Below are 21,101 nucleotides of genomic sequence, written 5' to 3'. Positions count from 1 at the left end.
GCAGCCTTGTGCAGGGGCGGACTGACCATTCGGTCACTCGGTCGCCGACCGAGGGGCCGACGTCAGGAGGGGCCCCATGAGCGGCTCAGTCAGCAGCGGAAAAAAGCCGCCCGCCGCACCGCACGAAAACCCGTCCTCCCGGATTATAACAGCTCCCGGCGCCGCGGCCAGCCCGCTGCCGAGCAGACCTCGGATTAGGGAGAGAGAGAGAGGCTCTGTCAGCAGGGCGGGGCAGGGAGCTCCACTGACGCTCTGACCCTGCCCTGCCCCTCCCCTCCTCATGTAGTCTGAGTCTGTTCCTAATTAGAGCGTCTCTCCTGCACTTCTGAGAGCTCCGCTCTGGATCACAAAGATCACCGCCCCTACCGACGAGAGCTCCGCCCCCTACCGACGAGAGCTCCGCCCCCTACTGACAAGAGCTCCGCCCCCTACCGAGGAAAGCTCCGCCCCTGGACCTCTGAGAGCGGGAGGTGAGCCCGACTGGTCAGGTAGGTCCTTCTGCCTACCGTATATACACGGCCTGTAGACCCCTTTTTTTCCCTAAACCATCCCTGGAAATGTTGTTTAGCCCCCTGTATAGCTGTGCATTGCTGAAAGTTTACATTTTAAAACTGGCTACCTGGTTATCTCCTATAGTCGCATCCCCAGTCTCTGGTTATCTCCTGTAATTGCATCCCCAGTCTCTGGTTATTTCCTGTAGTCGCATCCCCAGTCTCTGGTTATCTCCTGTAGTCGCATCCCCAGTCTCTGGTTATCTCCTGTAGTCGCATTCGCAGTCTGGTCATTTCCTGTAGTCGCATTCGCAGTCTGGTCATTTCCTGTAGTCGCATCCCCAGTCTCTGGTTATTTCCTGTAGTCGCATTCGCAGTCTGGTCATTTCCTGTAGTCGCATCCCCAGTCTCTGGTCATCTCCTGTAGTCGCATTCGCAGTCTCTGGTTATCTCCTGTAGTCACATTCGCAGTCTGGTTATTTCCTGTAGTCGCATTCGCAGTCTGGTTATTTCCTGTAGTCGCATTCGCAGTCTCTGGTTATCTCCTGTAGTCGCATTCGCAGTCTGGTTATCTCCTGTAGTCGCATCCCCAGTCTCTGGTCATCTTCTGTAGTCTCATTTGCAGTCTCTGGTTATCTCCTATAGTCGCATCCCCAGTCTCTGGTTATCTCCTGTAGTCACATTCGCAGTCTGGTTATTTCCTGTAGTCGCATTCGCAGTCTGGTCATTTCCTGTAGTCGCATCCCCAGTCTCTGGTTATTTCCTGTAGTCACATTCGCAGTCTGGTCATTTCCTGTAGTCGCATTCGCAGTCTGGTCATTTCCTGTAGTCGCATCCCCAGTCTCTGGTTATTTCCTGTAGTCGCATTCGCAGTCTGGTTATCTCCTGTAGTCACATCCCCAGTCTCTGGTCATCTCCTGTAGTCGCATCCCCAGTCTCTGGTCATCTCCTGTAGTCGCATTCGCAGTCTGGTTATTTCCTGTAGTCGCATTCGCAGTCTGGTTATTTCCTGTAGTCGCATTCGCAGTCTCTGGTTATCTCCTGTAGTCGCATTCGCAGTCTGGTTATTTCCTGTAGTTGCATTCGCAGTCTCTGGTTATTTCCTGTAGTCGCATCCCCAGTCTCTGGTCATCTCCTGTAGTCGCATCCCCAGTCTCTGGTTATCTCCTGTAGTCGCATCCCCAGTCTCTGGTCATCTCCTGTAGTCGCATTTGCAGTCTCTGGTTATCTCCTATAGTCGCATCCCCAGTCTCTGGTTATCTCCTGTAGTCGCATTCGCAGTCTGGTCATTTCCTGTAGTCGCATCCCCAGTCTCTGGTTATTTCCTGTAGTCACATTCGCAGTCTGGTCATTTCCTGTAGTCGCATCCCCAGTCTCTGGTTATTTCCTGTAGTCGCATTCGCAGTCTGGTCATTTCCTGTAGTCGCATTCGCAGTCTGTTCATTTCCTATAGTCGCATCCCCAGTCTCTGGTTATTTCCTGTAGTCGCATTCGCAGTCTGGTCATTTCCTGTAGTCGCATTTGCAGTCTGGTCATTTCCTGTAGTCGCATCCCCAGTCTCTGGTTATATCCTGTAGTCGCATTCGCAGTCTGGTTATCTCCTGTAGTCGCATCCCCAGTCTCTGGTTATCTCCTGTAGTCACATTCGCAGTCTGGTTATTTCCTGTAGTCGCATTCGCAGTCTCTGGTTATCTCCTGTAGTCACATTCGCAGTCTGGTTATTTCCTGTAGTCGCATTCGCAGTCTGGTTATTTCCTGTAGTCGCATTCGCAGTCTGGTTATTTCCTGTAGTCGCATTCGAAGTCTCTGGTTATTTCCTGTAGTCGCATTCGCAGTCTGGCCATCTCCTGTAGTCGCATCCCCAGTCTCTGGCCATCTCCTGTAGTCGCATTCGCAGTCTCTGGTCATCTCCTGTAGTCGCATCCCCAGTCTTTGGTTATTTCCTGTAGTCGCATTCGCAGTCTCTGGTTATCTCCTGTAGTCGCATCCCCAGTCTCTGGTCATCTCCTGTAGTCGCATCCCCAGTCTCTGGTCATCTCCTGTAGTCGCATTTGCAGTCTCTGGTTATCTCCTGTAGTCGCATTCGCAGTCTCTGGTTATCTCCTGTAGTCGCATCCCCAGTCTCTGGTTATTTCCTGTAGTCACATTCGCAGCCTGGTTATTTCCTGTAGTCACATTCACAGTCTGGTTATTTCCTGTAGTCGCATTCGCAGTCTCTGGTTATCTCCTGTAGTCGCATCCCCAGTCTCTGGTTATTTCCTGTAGTCGCATTCGCAGTCTGGTTATTTCCTGTAGTCGCATTCGCAGTCTCTGGTTATTTCCTTTAGTCGCATCCCCAGTCTCTGGTCATCTCCTGTAGTCGCATTCGCAGTCTCTGGTTATCTCCTGTAGTCGCATTCGCAGTCTCTGGTTATTTCCTGTAGTCACATTCGCAGTCTGGTTATTTCCTGTAGTCGCATTCGCAGTCTCTGGTTATCTCCAGTAGTCGCATCCCCAGTCTCTGGTTGTCTCCTGTAGTCGCATTCGCAGTCTGGTTATTTCCTGTAGTCGCATTCACAGTCTGGTTATTTCCTGTAGTCGCATCCCCAGTCTCTGGTTATCTCCTGTAGTCGCATTCGCAGTCTCTGGTTATTTCCTGTAGTCACATTCGCAGTGTTTGGTCATCTCCTGTAGTCATTTATGATATCTATGGCTATGCATATTTATTGAATCCATATTAAGCACTATATTTGATTGGCTGTTTGCTTCTGCTTAGGCCTGGCAAACACGCACAATCGCACATGATGATGACTTCATCATCATGTGCGTGATTGTGATTGTGTGTGTGTGCCAAGCAGAAGCAGCCAAATATAGTGCACAATATGGATTAAATAAATAGTGGGAAGAATGCCCCTTACATTGGTGGTCAGTGAGAAGAATGTTCCTTACATTGGTGGTCAGTGAGAAGAATGTTCCTTACATTGGTGGTCAGTGAGAAGAATGTTTCTATACATTTGTGGTCAGTGAGAAGAATGTTCCTTACATTATTGATCAGTGAAAAGAATGTTCCTTACATTGGTGGTCAGTGAGAAGAATGTTCCTTACATTGGTGGTCAGTGGGAAGAATGTTCCTTACATTGGTGGTCAGTGAGAAGAATGTTCCTTACATTGGTGGTCAGTGGGAAGAATGTTCCTTACATTGGTGGTCAGTGAGAAGAATGTTCCTTACATTAGTGATCAGTGAAAAGAATGTTCCTTACATTGGTGATCAGTGGGAAGAATGTTCCTTACATTGGTGGTCAGTGAGAAGAATGTTCCTTACATTGGTGGTCAGTGAGAAGAATGTTCCTTACATTGGTGGTCAGTGAGAAGAATGTTCCTTACATTGGTGGTCAGTGGGAAGAATGTTCCTTACATTGGTGGTCAGTGAGAAGAATGTTCCTTACATTGGTGGTCAGTGAGAAGAATGTTCCTTACATTGGTGGTCAGTGAGAAGAATGTTCCTTACATTGGTGGTCAGTGGGAAGAATGTTCTTTACATTGGTGGTCAGTGAGAAGAATGTTCCTTACATTGGTGATCAGTGAGAAGAATGTTCCTTACATTGGTGATCAGTGGGAAGAATGTTCCTTACATTGGTGATCAGTGAGAAGAATGTTCCTTACATTGGTGATCAGTGGGAAGAATGTTCCTTACATTGGTGGTCAGTGGGAAGAATGTTCCTTACATTGGTGGTCAGTGAGAAGAATGTTCCTTACATTGGTGATCAGTGAGAAGAATGTTCCTTACATTGGTGATCAGTGAGAAGAATGTTCCTTACATTGGTGGTCAGTGGGAAGAATGTTCCTTAAATTGGTGGTCAGTGGGAAGAATGTTCCTTACATTGGTGGCCACTCTGTGCGAAACGAGCTGCACAGTGAAGGTAAGTATGACATGTTTGTTATTTAAAAAAAAAAAAAAAAACGAGCCTTTACAATCACTTTAATTTTGGAAAGGTACCGTTGTTGCACTTTCTTTAATGTAATTCTGTGACGAACGCATGCAGTGTGGGCAGTGCAAAATGTAGGTGGGGATTTGTGTGGGTGTGGCTTGAGTGTGGGTGGGAACACATGAGCTGGGACAGGGGGCCCCAGGATCTCCTATTGCCCGGGGGCCCCATGAGTTGTCAGTCCGCCCCTGGCCTTGTGTCATCTGCAGCCTTGTATTGTCATTTGCAGCCTTTCAGTGTCATTTGCAGCCTTGTGTCATCTGCAGCCTTGTTGTGTCATTTGCAGCCTTGCCCAGTGACACTGCAGCCTTGTAGTGTCACTGCAGTTTTTTTTTAACAGAAAAGTTTTTATTGATCTCAGTACTGTACTGTACTGTACTGTATAAGACTGTATAAGACATGTTAATCACCACAGTATTTACACATACTTCTTTATGCATATAATCTGATATACATTTTAAATACAAGAGGTGTCATAGTTGTCCTGTTGTGTCTGTTTTCCCCAAAGGATATACTATCATAAGTACAGACTTTCCTATCCTTTTGCAACCATGGTATCAATTGTGGTGTTTCCAAAGGGGGTGGGGGGAGGAGCGGGGGAAGACACTGAAGGGGGGATCCCTCACATCCTTAATAGGGCCTTAACTGTCAGCCCCCAGGCACCCCATATCTTTTCAAATTTATTGGGGCATTTACGACTCATATATATAAGTTTATAGAGTGGTAGAGTAGTGTCAATAAGTTTTCTCCACTGCCCAACCGTTGGGTTCCGGCTGCTTCCATTTAATTAGGATGGCCTTTCTGGCATAGTATGAGGTATAGAAAATTAGCAACCGTTTGTGAGTATTTGTAGTAATGGTGTCACAGACTCCCAGTAGGAGGATACGCGGGTCAAGACCTATACTTAAATTCCCAATCGAGTTTATATACTGTACCACCTCCCTCCACTGCAGTTTTTAAATATGGCGCCGCCGAGAGACACAGAGCTGGTCCTGTGTCTCTCGGCGGCTCTTGGCTGCTTTCGGATCCTCTCGTAGTCCTGTGGGCGGAGCCGAGTCCCGCGAACATTCATACATAGCCGAGTGTACTCGGCTAGCTCCACTCACAGTCACGCCCAGTCCCTGTGTTATGTCCATCTTAGGGCGGGACTGGGCGTGACTGTGAGCGGAGCTAGCCGAACCTAGCCGAGTACACTCGGCTATGTATGATGTTGGCGGCGCTCGATCCTCCACTCACAGTCAGCGGGGGATCGGCGGGGATCGGCATATAACACGCACCCACGATTTTCCCCTGATTTTAAGGGGAAAAAAGTGCGTGTTATACGCCGACAAATACGGTAGTTTGCCACAAAACCAGCATGAGGGAGAAGTGTCTGTCTTCCTACGACTTCAGCTAAAGTATGGTGATAGGCATAGCCGGTCAGATTTCGGCATTGTCTGGAATAGAAAAAGTTGGATTGGATTTGTTCCTGTATATCAGAGCATTGGTCAGCAGCTTTGAGTGAGATTTCTAAATGCAAAAATGTAAATGGGGAAGCCAAAATAGCAAAATTAGGTGATGTTTGAGAGTGCAATTGGCTTTAAATTGCTCCTGAGGGTTATGGAAGCTCCTTTCAACTTTCATGATCTGTTCCTGTGCCAAAAATGGGGCCCCATTCTGGGCTCATTGTATTACGTTTTTCAAAAAATCTAATAAGAAAATGTAAGGGTCAGCACACAAATAACAATCAAAGACATGCAAAAAAGGCACCAATGCAAAAAAAAAACCCCCAAAAAACAATTTAAAACAAAACTTAAATGAACACACCCTCTAAAAAAAAAAAAAAAAAAAAAAAAAAAAGTGTGAATAATTTTACCAAAGGAACTAAATCGCAAAATCAATTCTGACAAAATGACTCTGGATTCGTCATGGTCAAGTATCCAGTAGGTTTTCTCAGCACAAGTATAGTGGAATATTACATTCTCCATGCACAACAAATATGGCTCTTGTAAAACATGCCATTTATGCAAACTATAAAACCTTTTTGAAAATCAGCACCGTGCCTGTCAGAGTTCATTATTTTCATGAGTCATCAGTAGGTTTGGAAATAATGATATTGCCCAGTCACATGAACACACTAATGATTAACAGTTGCTAGATTAGAGAAGAGATTCTATAATGGAATACACTAACTACTATGTGATCTCTGCCCATATCTGGGCCTTGCGCTAGAATCACGTGCAGCCTGTACATTAATACCGCCAGAAATTCAGTGGGCTGTAGACCATTGTCATAACCTTTGCACTGGACTACCACTAGCAGTCTTAACCATGTTCACAGCTGGTTGAGATATATACCACGCTCTTGGGGCACATGTGCCCTTTACACTGATATCTATGCACTTTTTAAAGAGACCCTGTCACTAGACCATTAATTTCTACCAAAATCTTCCCATAAGAATATGATTTGGGCATTTTATGCATGTTATCTAGCTGTAAAAGATTATCTTGTACAGATGGAAGCCCCGAGACTTCTATTGGATGCTACCATCTTGGATATGATCTCAGCAGATTCATAGTTGTCCCCTCCTTTTCCCCCAGCTCAAAGCCCCCCTCCCAAAAAAAAAATTACCCCTCATAGCACACATCTTATCCCCCCTGAAAGTTCCTCCCCTAGCATAAATCTCCCCTGCCAGATCCCACTATTAGCACAAATCCTTCCCCCACCCATTCTCTTAGCACAAATCCCCCCTCCTAGTACAAATTCAACCCCCAAAACCCCCTCCTAGCACAAATACCCCCATCCCTCCTGCTGACACAAATCTTCTCCCCTCAATTCTTCCCCTAGCATAAGTCCCCCGCAAATCTTCCTCCTAGCACAAATGCCCCCAAAATAACTCCCCCTAGCACAAGCCCCACCCCGTCCCCCCAGACCCTTCCTCCTAGCACAAATCCCCCTCACCCCACAAAGCCCCCCCTTCTTCCGCACAAATTAACCCCAGTCACCTCCTAGCACAAATCCCTCCACACAAATCATTTCTCCTAACGTACAATCCTCTCCCTCCAAATCTTCTCTCATAGCATAAATCCTCTCACTCCAAATCCTCCCTCCTAGCTTAAATATTCTGCACCCCAATTCCCCCCTCCTAGCACAAACCCCCCCTCTTCCCAATTCCCTCTCCAAGCCCAAAACCTCTCATTCCAAGCACAAATGTTAGCACAAATTCTTTTCCTTTCAAACAGCCCCTCCTAGCACAAATCTCTCCTGATCCCCCCTCCCTAAATCCCTCCTTCTAGCATAAATTCCCCCCTTCTAGCATAAATCCTCTCTCCCCAATCCCCCTCTCCTAGCATAAAACATACAGTGCCTTGCAAAAGTATTCAACCCCCTTGGCTTTTTACCTATTTTGTTACAGCCTTTAGTTCAATGGTTTTTTAATCTGAATTATATGTGATGGATCAGAACACAATAGTATAAGTTGGTGAAGTAAAATTAGAAAAATATATACATAAAACTATTTTTCAGAAATAAAAAAACTGATAATTGGCATGTGCGTATGTATTCACCCCCTTTGTTATGAAGCCCATAAAAAGCTCTGGTGCAACCAATTACCTTCAGAAGTCACATAATTAGTGAAATGATGTCCACCTGTGTGCAATGTAAGTGTTACATGATCTGTCGGTACATATACACACCTTTTTGAAAGGCCCCAGAGGCTGCAACACCTAAGCAAGAGGCACCACTAACCAAACACTGCCATGAAGACCAAGGAACTCTCCAAACAAGTAAGGGACAATGTTGTTGAGAAGTACAAGTCAGGGTTAGGTTATAAAAAAATATCCATGATGATATTTTTGATTATCCCTAGGAGCACCATCAAATAATCTATCATAACCAAATGGAGAAGAACATGGCACAACAGCAAACCTGCCAAGAGACAGCCACACACCAAAACTCATGGACTGGGCAAGGAGGGCATTAAGCAGAGAGGCAGCACAGAGACCTAAGGTAACCCTGGAGGAGCTGCAGAGTTCCACAGCAGAGACTGGAGTATCTGTACATAGGACGACAATAAGCTGTACGCTCCATAGAGTTGGGATTTATGGCAGAGTGGCCAGAAGAAAGCCATTACTTTCAGCATAAAACAAAATGGCACGTTTTGAGTTTGCGAAAAAGGCATGTGGGAGACTCCCAAAATGTATGGAGGAAGGTGCTCTGGTCTGATGAGACTAAAATTGAACTTTTTGGGCATCAAAGAAAATGCTATATCTGGCGCAAACCCAACACATCACCCAAAGAACACCATCCCCACACTGAAACATGGTGGTGGTAGCATCATGCTGTGGGGATGTTTTTCAGCAGTCAGGACTGGGAAACTGGTCAGATGGATGGTGCTAAATACAGGGATATTCTTGAGCAAAACCTATACCACTCTGTGTGTGAGTTGAGGCTAGGACGGAGGTTCATCTTCCAGCAGGATAATGATCCCAAACACACTGCTAAAGCAACACTTGAGTGGTTTAAAGGGAAACATGTAAATGTGTTGGAATGGCCTAGTCAAGGCCCAGACCTCAATCTAATAGAAAATCTGTGGTCAGACTTAAAGATTGCTGTTCACAAGCGCAATCCATCCAACTTAAATGAGCTGGAGCAGTTTTGCAAGGAGGAATGGGCAAAAATCCCAGTGGTAAGATGTGGCAAGCTCATAGAGACTTCTCCAAAGCGACTTGGAGCTGTAATAGCCACAAAAGGTGGCTCTACTAAGTATTGACTTTAGGGGGGTGAATAGTTATGCACATTGACTTTTTCTGTTATTTTGTCCTATTTGTTGTTTGCTTCAAAATAAAAAAATAAAAAATCTTCAAAGTTGTGGGCATGTTCTGTAAATTAAATGATGCAAATCCTCAAACAATCCATGTTAATTCCAGGTCGTGAGGCAACAAAACACGAAAAATACCAAGGGGGTGAATACTTTTGCAAGGCACTGTATCCCCCTAAATCCCCTTTCCTAGCACAAATTCCCCCTCCCCCGTACAAATACTCCCTGGAGACTGCCAAGCTTGGGCATGAGCAGTGGCACTTCACACTTCGGCCGGGGGCCCGCTGTGAGTCAATGGGAAGTGACAGGAAGTGACAGGCAGTGTGAGGAAGACAGAGCTAGATTTGATGGGCTGGTAATTGCATGTTTTTAAAAAAATCAGTACTTGTGTAGCTGCGTAACACGTAAAGATGGGTTGAACATGAGCATGGATGGACGAATCGTCCGCTGCTGGCTATTGTATTCTAAGGGCCAGTTCACATCACATGCAGTCCAGTCTGTTTTTTTCTGCTTTAAACACATGGAAAGAAGGTTGAATGGTTTCCAATGGCATAGTTGACACCAATGTGGTCAGTTCCAGTACCAGAAAAAAAGTAGAACATGCTGCATTTTTCTTGCACTGGACTGTAATGGAACGTATTAAAATGTATCAAAAATGCACCGAAATGCACTGGAGGCATCAAAAGCATACCCCAGTACAGTGAAACAAAATCCGGAAAAAAGCATCTGGAATGCATCCGGAAACGCATCGAAAATGTGTCAAAAAACGCACCGGAACTTGCCTAAAATGCGTTCAAATTGCGCATGCAGAAACTCATTCGGAACGGATCTGGAGTGCTTTTTTGTGGTTTGAATCAGCCCTAAAACCGATTCAAACAGCTATCAGAATACCCAAGTGGTGACTGCACCTTAAGGCTCCACCTGAGGTTTTTTTGAGCCAGGTGTCCACGGTTTTATCCCGCTGAATGAAACCCATTCTACTGAATAGGGGTGCCCTGCAAACGTATGTAATGCACACATGGTTGCCGTCTGTTAGTGCAGGATTCAAAGGGTTAACACAGGCAGTGAGGAGACAATACATCTCCTCCTTACCACCAACCAAATCCTCTCTAAAGAGGAATCCGAACACGAATAGTGCGAGTGTAAATGAAGCCTACAGTATCTCATCCTCTCTGTCTGGCTGAAATGGCTGAAATGACACGCTGTCAGAGTGGCACACCTGAATAATTGTGCTGCACCTGTGGTACAATTATTATCACGATTATCCTCGATTGAGTTTGAAGATGAGGGTGCCAGGATCGTCCCCCATCCCATGTTTTCTTGCACTCTTGTAGTAATAAATGGAGGACGGCTTTGTAATGCTGATCTGTAAAATAAAAACAAGAATGTTAATGAAAGAGCTCCTCTTGCAAGCTGTGGGCCTACACACTATATAAGACTTCTTCCTAAACCTGCCTTGGCATTCCACTGCACTGCCCCATGTCATGAAAGGATCGGGGGTTACATGACATGAGGAGATAGGGCTTTGTGTGAATATGCCAGTCTCTGGTTTTCTGGTTTCTGCTAGGCCCGACTGAAAAAAAAAGAAAATTAGTGCCAGATTTCCCAAGGACAGAAATGTATATGTAGACGCATTTAGATCCTATTTTGTTTATGTTTTTATGTAGACTTAGAGCAATCACAGTGAATTATAGCGTTTTTAAAATTCCCATTACTACTTTAGACTCAAGTCATTTTTCGATTTGGCAAGGGTCCCAGACTGAAGAATCTCAAAAGACAAGGGTCAACCATCCTTACTGTTGGTTATAGGGGGACTGACACACCCATAGGGAAAAAAAGGGGTATGCTTGTCTTCCCTAATGGGATCATGGCAGCTGGGAAGTTTCAAGTCCCCCAATCAATGGGGGGCTTGTGATAGGTCAAGAAGGTTCACATGGGAAGAACCTTCTGGAAGCTGCGGAAGGGTCAGCTGGCCCTTTGGAAGCATCTAGAAACAGAATGAGCCCCTATTTAAAGGGATTTTTTTTTTTTTTTTTTTCAATCGAAAAGCCAGTGGCGTGCAAAACACACCTCAAAAACTTCCACCCGGTGCCAAAAAAAAGTGCCCACACATAGAGAGTGAAACACAAAAATGTGCAACGGGTGTACAGAGTCCTCCACTAGGGAAGGACCTTACCCTGATCCCCCGGGGCGTTAGGCTCCAGACAGGGACTGAGGTACTCAGACAAAGGGTCCATCCGGCCGAAACCAGGCGGACCCCCACAACTGGAAGGACTGCCGAAGCAGACCAACCCAAGTACAGTGGGGCTCTCCCGAAGAGAGACCCCTCAAAGGAGAGGGCGAACCAAGCCAAAAGGCCTATGTCCACCCCCTCCCAAGACTTTCAGAGTAGGCCCGAGGACCCACACCCTACTCGCCACACAGTGACAAAACGTGTATACAAAGACAACCAAAAAAAGACAAAAAGGTGACAAACAGGGGTAAAAGAAAGAGTGAGGAAGATAGTGAGATGGGAGAGTGAAAGTGGCCATTGTGCTATACAATGGCCGGCCCTCCGGCCAGGCATAAAAATTTCCCCTGGTCCTGGCCAAAAGGCCCGGCCCAAGAGGCAGGTGCGAAAAACGTGTGTTGTGGTGAAGTGACCATGGTGCCATAAAATCAAGTGCTTTCACACCGTGACTATACGGCACCCCTGAACTGCCACTTCAGGGGCACATTCACCACTGGCTTTTCGAAAAAGCCCCGACCCCCCAGCCCAGACCACAGCAGACCCCACCACAGGCAGAAAGGATATGGAGATCAGGAAGCCGGAAAGAGTCCTTTATCAGGCTCTGCCGTCGCTCCCATCACTCCCTCCTAATTACATTCGGGAAGTACTAACCACTCCCCTCCCCCTGTAAGAGGGAAGTAAGCGTTCTCTCCCGAATAACTGTCCGGAGCTAGATCTGCCCCAATCCAGGCCAGAAGACCAGGGTCCCGACCCTCTGGTTCAGACCCCGTGGTTCTCCATCCCTATCAGAAGGCTTCCCTTTCGGCTACGAACCGCTTCAGGTCACCTTCACTCCAGCAGACTTTGCATAGCAACTGCAAGCGCCACCTCCTGGAAACTGATAAGAACAGATACTACACTTGATCCTAGCCAAAAGGCCGAGAAGCAATTAGTAATAATCACGCCTCAGTTGAACCTCATTGGCTATGATACTGCCACTGCGCAAAGCCCCTATTTAAAGGGATAGCTGAGGTGAATCGTTGCCAGTGACCGGAGCTCCCCCCCTTTGCTGCCTTTTTATGTGGTAGGTCCTTTTCACCTAGAAAAACGACAGTTATTGAGCTGGATTTAATGTACTTTACAGCTCAAGCCTTAATGACAGCTGGTTTTGTTGGTTTTAAACAGTTGATAATATGATAAGATTTGAATGTGATAAAATATGATGAATTATATATTAAAAGATATATTTTATGAAAACCAATAAATAAGGCCGCAGCCATTTTCATCCACCTGGTGTCAATTGTTTGTTATTTGCATGTCTGGATTCCAATACCGCCTGTGATCCCATAGATGTCTTACATCGCTCAATGACACCAGTGCCAAGTTCTTACCAGCAATGTGTCCACCTTAAGGTTTGGTTCACACTGGTGTGCTGTCTGACATCGGATGTGATTTGCACCACACTGCAGTTCAAATCACATGTGATGTCTGCGCGATGCGATGCGATTTCAGCCATACAGATTGTATGGCTGAATTTGCATCGCATTCGGCCCAAACTCGTACAGGACCCTTCGTACAGGACCCAGTTCGTACTGCGATATGCGAACCGATGTGGGGTTGTCATTAACTTTCTATTGACACTCCCAGCAGTTCGCATATGGCAGTGTGAACTGCCTGCGAGTCGGGTGTGATACGGGAACCTGCAATGGATTCGCAGGTTTCTTGCATCGCATCAATGTTAACCGAGCTTTAACACTGTGCCGTGCAGTCTTAGCTCTCTAGCTCAATTTTGCACAGTAAAAATGCATGCCGTGTAGGAACGTGTGCCGCATTCCCATGCGATTCCCACGTGTTCATTTGCTTGGGCTGAAATTGCACCAGAATGTGGAGAAAGTAGTGCAAGCACTACTTTAAAAAGAAACACTACACCAAATCACATGGTACTGCGGTACCAATTGATTTGGTAAACACATTGCATTTGAGGTACCATTAATAATGCATCAGCATCCGCAGCAGATCGCAAAGGCAGCGCGTTTCCAGTGTGATGTGGAAAACGCACCTTTCCCGTACCACGAGTGTCTGCAGTGCTGCAGTCTGAACAAAAAAAATTGGCAGGTTGGCACATGCCTGGAATTTCCTAAATGAATGCAAATTGTTCTCAGACTGGACAGTTCTCCACCTTGTCCAATCAGAGAACGCTTTCCATTCATTTTGAAAATACAAAGCATTTTCTGAATGGCACCCATGCTGAGTGGCTGACCTCCTATGTTCAGATAGCAGCAGGGAAGCAAGTCAGTGATGTATTAAGGTTCTGCGCTGTCCTAGGCCTGACTAAACTCGTGCACCCCCAATTTAAATATGACCCACCCCTTCCTGTCAGGGCCACACCCCTTCCTGCTATAGCCGCTAGCAGTAATCACTGTGTTCTCCCAGCAGGGATGTCTCCCCGTGCCCCCCAGCCTGGTGAACATGATAGCTCCACAGTCAGTGTTGATGGGGGAAATCAAGCAATTTTCTTGCCTGCAACCCATAGTTGCAGGTAAGAAAATTGCATAATCTATGGCCTGCTTAAGGGTCCTTTCACACCAGGTGCAGTGGGACTGTATTTTGTGGCTATTTCCACCCAGCCCCATAGCACCCCCAACAAAAGACAAGGAAAAATCATGGCCTGCGCTATGGTGGCGTGCACTGAAAAAAGTACTGCACGCAGTACTTTTTTCCAGCACAGCATGGGTCACCGCATGGCAGCCAATAGAACTCTATAAATGTGACAATTTAATAAAGTTTGTTTGCAAAAAAAAAGAGCAGTGCACTGCACTGCTCTGGTATCAGTGCATCAACACGGCACTGGTCCTTCTGGACCTCACCACCACACATGTTGCAATGCAACGGCTGGTGTGAATTTACCCTAAGCTCCTGTGTTGAGAGGCTTTTGCTTGCTTCAAGTAGGTTTTCCATATCTATGCAAGTGGAATGCAAAATCTGCATGAAGCACAGGTAAATACAGGTCAGAAGGAGGTCAAGTGCACCTGTCAATGAATTCCGAATGACCACTGAAACATCTCAAATTGATGTCAGAACAAATGCCAGTGCTAAGTGATAACAAAGGTACTTCCAGTGGTGGAAGTGCTCATATTCACCTGCTAAAATACCCCTAAATAATCTCACATTGGGCCAGCAGATAGAGTTGGGCTAGATCCATATTTGTGGATGATATGACATCCAATGCCGATCTGACCACACAGGTACCTCTCTTGGATGTAAGTCCCATTTTTCACAGGAGGAACACCGGGGTTGGGGACCTGCCCAATTAATGTTCTATTTGATGGTGGTCATGTGACATTCACAAACCAGTTTTATAGTCAAAGAATTATGAATCAATCAGGTCAAAAATGACCTCAAAATATGTCAACACACAGACTGAAAGATCTTTAACCTGTGTATGTTTAATTGCAATCAATTTTGCTAAATAAAACAGGATTAACTGGCATAAAGATGTTCCTATAGGGAAAAACATGAGCAAAAAAAGTATACAGTATGTTCCAGCTTTACTTCTCATCCAGAAGACTACAAAAAGCCCAGTTTTTTTATTACACCAACACCGGAACTTTTAAGATTTAAACCTATCCATTCCAGGACAACAGGTAAGATTCGTTAACGCTCAAAGTATGACTCACAAGGAAATAATCCCGTAATCACTTTATATATCTCTTCAAAGTTATCAGGCATGAAGGAAACCACCTAAATGCCCTCTTCAGAGTTGTTAGTGAGATTGCAAAGAAAAGAAAAACCCTCTGCTACCATACCTGGGGGCTTCCCTTCTCTCTTCTCTGCGCTATTGACACAGAGAGCCCTGGGAGGAAGTTACATTACATATCGTAACTTCCTCCCAAGGACGCCAGGGAGGAAGGTGGGCAGAGCATTAGGCTACTAAGATCTGCCAGTGCCACACTTACTAGTATTGCTGGCCACCAGTTGTATTAAGTGCGGCCGCCAGTCTGTCAGATTGTCAGGCCTGTCACCGGTCACCGGCTGGTATTATCATACCGGCAGCAGTGCGGCCGCTTTATGGGTGCGCCAGACCGATTTGCCTCCTGGACCCTGCCCCCCGGCCCAGTCTGCCCCATAAGGCTGGCACTACACTACTAGCGCAAGCTGCCAGGGACTCTTTTCATGTGGGAGCCAGGAGGAGGCTGTTCTTTTCGTGCGGGGCAGGGCAGCTTTTTTGCCTTGTCGGCCTAGGCCAAGATACAGCATTGAAGCAAGTGGAGATTGATTTACAGCAGGGGTCAGCAACCTTTTTCCACTTAAGGGCTGGATTTAATGTATGTGAATGCATGGAGGGCCACATTCACCTGCTAATAAATGAAGATACTAATAATCCTAGCATAGTAATAATAACAGTAAAGGTTTACCTCACTTTAAGGTGCTTCACTAATACAAAACCAGTTCACCCTGATGGAGCATGTGGCTAGGGATTCGGATTTTACTGCCCTCTCCCCCTTCCTGGCACCCAAGGGTGGCTGATGCCAGCCAGTATGGTCTGCAGATGGGGTTCCTGCCCCTAGGGGAGATGGGGGCCCCGTTCCTAGGGGCGATGGGGGCCCTGTCCCCAGGGGTGATGGGGTCACTGTCCCCAAGTGAGGAGTCCCTTTCCCCAGGGGTGATGGGGTCCCTGTCCCCAAGTGAGAAAGGGTCCCTGTGCCCAAGTAAGAAGGGGCCCCTTTATTCAGGTGAGATGGAGTCCCTGTCCCCAGGGATGATGGGGTCCCTGTCCCCAGGTGAGGTGTCCCTCCCCCAAGTGAGAAGGTGTCCCTGTCCCCAGGGGTGACGGGGTTCCGAATAGGGTCCTCTGTCCCTGCACCCCCCTACTGTAGTGTTCTCTGCCCCCATAGTGTCCTCTGTCCCCTGTCCCCATAGTGCCCTCCACCCCCATAGTGTCCTTTGTCCTCTGCCCCCATAGTGTCCTCTGCCCCATAGAGTCCTCTGTCCTCATAGTGTCCTCTGTTCTCTTCCCCCATCGTGTCATGTGTCCTCTGCCCCATAGTGTCCTCTGCCCCCATAATGTACTCTGCCCCCATAGTGTCCTGTGTCCTCTGCCCCCATAGTGTCCTCTGTCCCCATAGTGTCCTCTGTCCCTATAGTGTCCTGTGTCCTCTGTCCTCTGCCCCCATAGTGTCCTGTTTCCTCTGCCCCCATAGTGTCCTCTGTTCTCTGCACCCAAGTGTCCTCTGCCCACATAGTGTCCTCTGCCCCAATAGTGTCCTCTGCCCCCCATAGTGTCCTGTGTCCTCTGCCCCCATAGTTTCCTCTGCCCCCATAGTGTCCTCTGCCCCCATAGTGTCCTCTGCCCTCATAGTTTCCTCAGCCCTGTATGGTAGAGTGGCCACTCCTCAGTAAAAGGCACGTGAAAGCCCACCTGGAGTTTGCCAAAAGGCTCCTGAAGTACTCTCAGACCATGAGAAACAAAATTCTCTTGTCTGATGAAACAAAGATTGAACTCTTTGGCCTATATACAGCAAGCACCATGTCTGGAGGAAATCAGGCATCGCTCATCACCTGGCCAATACCATCCCTGAAGCATGGTGGTGGCAGCATCATGCTGTGGGGATGTTTTTCAGTGGCAGGAACTGGGAGACTAGTCAGGATTGAGGGAAAGATGAATGCAACAATGTACAGAGATATCCTTGATAAAAACCTGCTCCAGAGCGCTGGACCTCAGACTGGGGAAAAGGTTCATCTTCCAAAAGGACAATAACCCTAAGCACACAGCCAAGATAACAAAGGAGCGGCTATGGGACAACTCTGTGAATGTCCTTGAGTGGCCCAGACAGAGCCCAAACTTGAACCCCATTGAACATCTCTGGAGAGATCTGAAAATGGCTGTGCACCGACGCTCCACATCCAACCTGCAAAGAAGAATGGAAGAAACTGCTCAAAAATAGGTGTGCCAAACTTGTAGCATCATACTCAAAAAGACTTGAAGCTGTAATTGGTGGCTTCACCAAAGTCTTAAGCAAATACTTATGTACATGGGATTTTTTTTGTTTTTTTATTTTTAATAAATTTGCAAAGATTTCAAACAAACTTCTTTCATGTTTTCATTATGGGGCATTGTTTTTAGAATTTTGAGGAAAATTATGAATTTAATACATTTTGGAATAAGGCTGTAACATAACAAAATGTGGAAAAAGTGAAGTGCTGTGAATACTTTCCGGATGCACTGTAGGTAACTGATGGAAAGTACATGGGAGCTAAGACAGTGGTAGGCAACCTCAGCACTCTAGCTGTGGTGAAACTACAAATCCCATCATCATCATGTCTGTGTCATGCCTGTGGCTGGAGTGCTGCAGTTGCATACCTTATGGTAAGACTCAGGAACAGGTGGACATGCACTAAAACAAAATATAAAATATGTAATAAAGCGTATCTACACTCAAAAACAAAAATTTAATATATTGCAGCTTTCCGTTATTTTCACCTGGTTATCCTGTGAATAACACAGTTCCTGTTCCTGGCTTGACTTTAACCATGTCTGGCTTTGTTCATCTCCATTATGTGTAGTAAGGGGTGATTAGTAATTAACAGAAGGAAGATAAAATTGTTTTATGGTTCCAGTTGATCTATCACGAAGTGCAAAGATAATTTCTGGCAAGTTCAACAGGTATTTTTTGTACTTGCTGAATGCAGCCACCACATCTAAGGACTGTTAGGATGCAATAGATTACATTTTAGTTATTGGGTTAGTTATGCTATAAGTTCCAAATTATGAGTTACATCATAACATTTACATCAAAAGGTATTAATTCAGGCAATGGTGGTTGGTGGATATAGAATACCTTTTTGTCAGCTTCAGTGCTCATTAACGTTACTTTAAATATTTGCATATCCTGTTGCCTTGACACAAGCTAGACACAACCTGTTGATGGCTTAAAGCACAGGGAGCTTGATAGAAAATCAATGGGAGCCAGAACTTATTTCTTGTTCCTCTCCATTGCACACGTCAGGGTTATGGATATATCCTTGGGTTGTAGGTCTGCAGTATTTTCAGTAAATCAGGCTGCCACAAGGTTTCTTTTGCTCTCAGGGTGTATAGAATATGCTGGTTTTGTTCTCTGCCACCCATTATCTTCAAATACCTTATTCACCCCAGTTGTGCAGACAAAACTGGGTCGGCATTACTGTGACATCACCATCACAAGTACACATCAGTGCTTTGAAATCAGAAGTTCCTGTAAGGCCTTTTTTCCTCTCACAGTGATTAAAATGCAAACAGTCCTTTTAAATACGATATCTAAAATAAAATGTGATTTACCTCTTGTTTATGGGGTAAGTGAAGTTTGGAAGCTGGATTATGTGTGCATGCTGCTGGACAGTTATAGCGAGGATGAGTGGTACTGGCCGTCTTGTATCACATATATGGTTTTATGGTTTAACCATAGGTCTACTTTAAGCACTCCTATTTCGAGTGACCAAGGTCCTGTGTCTTATTGCTTACTTAGACCCAAGTGGATCCATCTTCTATAAATTACTAATTGGCCCTTTGATCTATTGGGTTCTTTTGTAGAATCCCTGGCTTATACAGCCAGGGATTCTACAAAAGAACCCAATAGATCAAAAGGCCAATTAGTAATTTATAGAAGATGGATCCACCTATGGTTAAACCATAAAACCACATCTGCGATACAAGAGGCCCAGCCTTTTTGTCCCCTGAATCTAGAGACGTGTGTGCTATGTACATTGAAAATAACATGCTTTCCATGCCCCAAAGGCTAGTGTGTAAGTACATTGTAACTAACTAGTGACTTAAAGTAAAGCTTTTATATGTATTTAGCTAAACGTGCAAGCCATCATGAACGGAATGACATGTTAAATTAAACATATGATGTCATTTTCAGCTCCTGCCTGAATGTCAGTGTATTGGTTTCTTTGTTCCTTGTTTCACGGTGTAAATGAAAGGTCTTCTGTGCTCGATGTAAGACCAGCCTACCGAAATAACACATAGGGGCTTAATTACAGCAGACCTATAGTTAAATTCCACTCCATTCTTCAACCTACCCCCAACTCTCCCAAAATTCACTTTAGTGGCTCCTTGTACATTGGGGTGATTTTACACAACAATGTTTCAATGAAAATGTAAGATCAGAGTTACTGCAGAGTTACTGTAGGTGAACTACTGATGAAAAAATATAAAATATATCCTGTGATTTTTGTCCCTCATGCAGTTTTCAGCTGCTCAATTATATCTGAGCTTTGAGCAGAAGCAGACATCATTCAGTCGTTAAGTGCTCTGAACTCTCACAGACTGAATTGCTACCATTTCTCAAAAAGGATCAGCAGAGAGTTCTTTACCAGTAGGTTAGAGAATTGTTTTGATGGATATCTCTCATTTCTATCAGTTGTCAGCCACTGTTTTAGTACTTAGAATATTTCATTTGTGCTGCACTGAACTTCAGTTGAACTTTTTTTTTTAATTAAATCTTTATTGAATCTAATGAGAAAGTGTAGTGTCTTTCTGTGGGTACACCCAATGGATCATTCTTGGAGGAAAATTGGATCTATCAAGGGTAGATTTTCACAGTAGAATACTATTGCATTATGAATTGCAAAAACAACTCCCTCCTCATTTTTATTTTTTTTTAGAAATATGTATTAAATAAAAAAATAGCAATATTGAGCAAAACATAAAAGCACACATTAAAAATCATATTGCCCCCTTACATTGGTGGTCAGTGGAGCACACCCCCTTTATACTGGTGTTTAATGGCGAGGTCCATCTTACATTGGTGGTTATGGTTGTGCCTTCCTACATTTGTTTTTATTACATTTTTTATTATTATTTTTTAAATTAAAATGTTTGAATTTGGATTGATATGGTTCAAAACGTGCTCTTTACATTGATGGACCATTTACTGTGCCTTTACATTAGCGGGCAGTACAGAAGCATCCCTTGCATTGATGGTCAGTAAGGAATTTCTGCATTACATTAGTCATCATCAGTGGAGAAGTGCTCCTTTGAATTGGTGATCATTGCAGAAGTGTCCCTTACATTGGTGCACAGTGTAGTAACAGTAAAAAATAAAAGCACACATTGAAAATGATATTGCCCCCTTACATTGGTGTTTATTGAAGTGGAGTCCCTCACATTTGTGGATAGTGAAGCGCTTCTTTAGTGGTCAGCGAAGAGGTGGTCAGTAGAGAAGTTCCCCATACATTTGTGGTCAGTAGAGAACTTCCTCTTACATACAGTCAGGTCCATAAATATTGGGACATCGACACAATTCTAATCCTTTTGGCTCTATACACTACCACAATAGATTTGAAATAAAACAAACACGATGTGCTTTAACTGCAGACTTTCAGCTTTAATTTGAGGGTATTTACAGTACATCCAAATCAGGTGAGCGGTGTAGGAATTACAACAGTTTGTATATGTGCCTCCCACTTTTTAAGGGACCAAAAGTAATGGGACAGATTAACAATCATCCATCAAACTTTAACTTTTTAATACTTGGTTGCAAAACCTTTGCAGTCAATTACAGCCTGAAGTCTGGAACGCATAGACATCACCAGACACTGGGTTTCATCTCTGGTGATGCTCTGCCAGGCCTCTACTGCAACTGTCTTCAGTTCCTGCT

The 21,101-nt window shown here is 45.2% G+C and overlaps 1 pseudogene; it reads right to left on the bottom strand.

Annotated features, from left to right (window-relative positions):
* Positions 1-12,408: 12,408 nt before the first annotated feature.
* On the bottom strand, positions 12,409-12,473 carry LOC141142031 (U4 spliceosomal RNA; annotated as a pseudogene).
* Between the last annotated feature and the right edge of the window lie 8,628 nt (positions 12,474-21,101).

The sequence above is a fragment of the Aquarana catesbeiana genome, linkage group LG04, assembly GCF_042186555.1.
Source record: "Aquarana catesbeiana isolate 2022-GZ linkage group LG04, ASM4218655v1, whole genome shotgun sequence".
In the NCBI taxonomy this organism is placed as follows: domain Eukaryota; kingdom Metazoa; phylum Chordata; class Amphibia; order Anura; family Ranidae; genus Aquarana; species Aquarana catesbeiana.
This window is presented reverse-complemented; position numbering and strand designations above follow the sequence as displayed.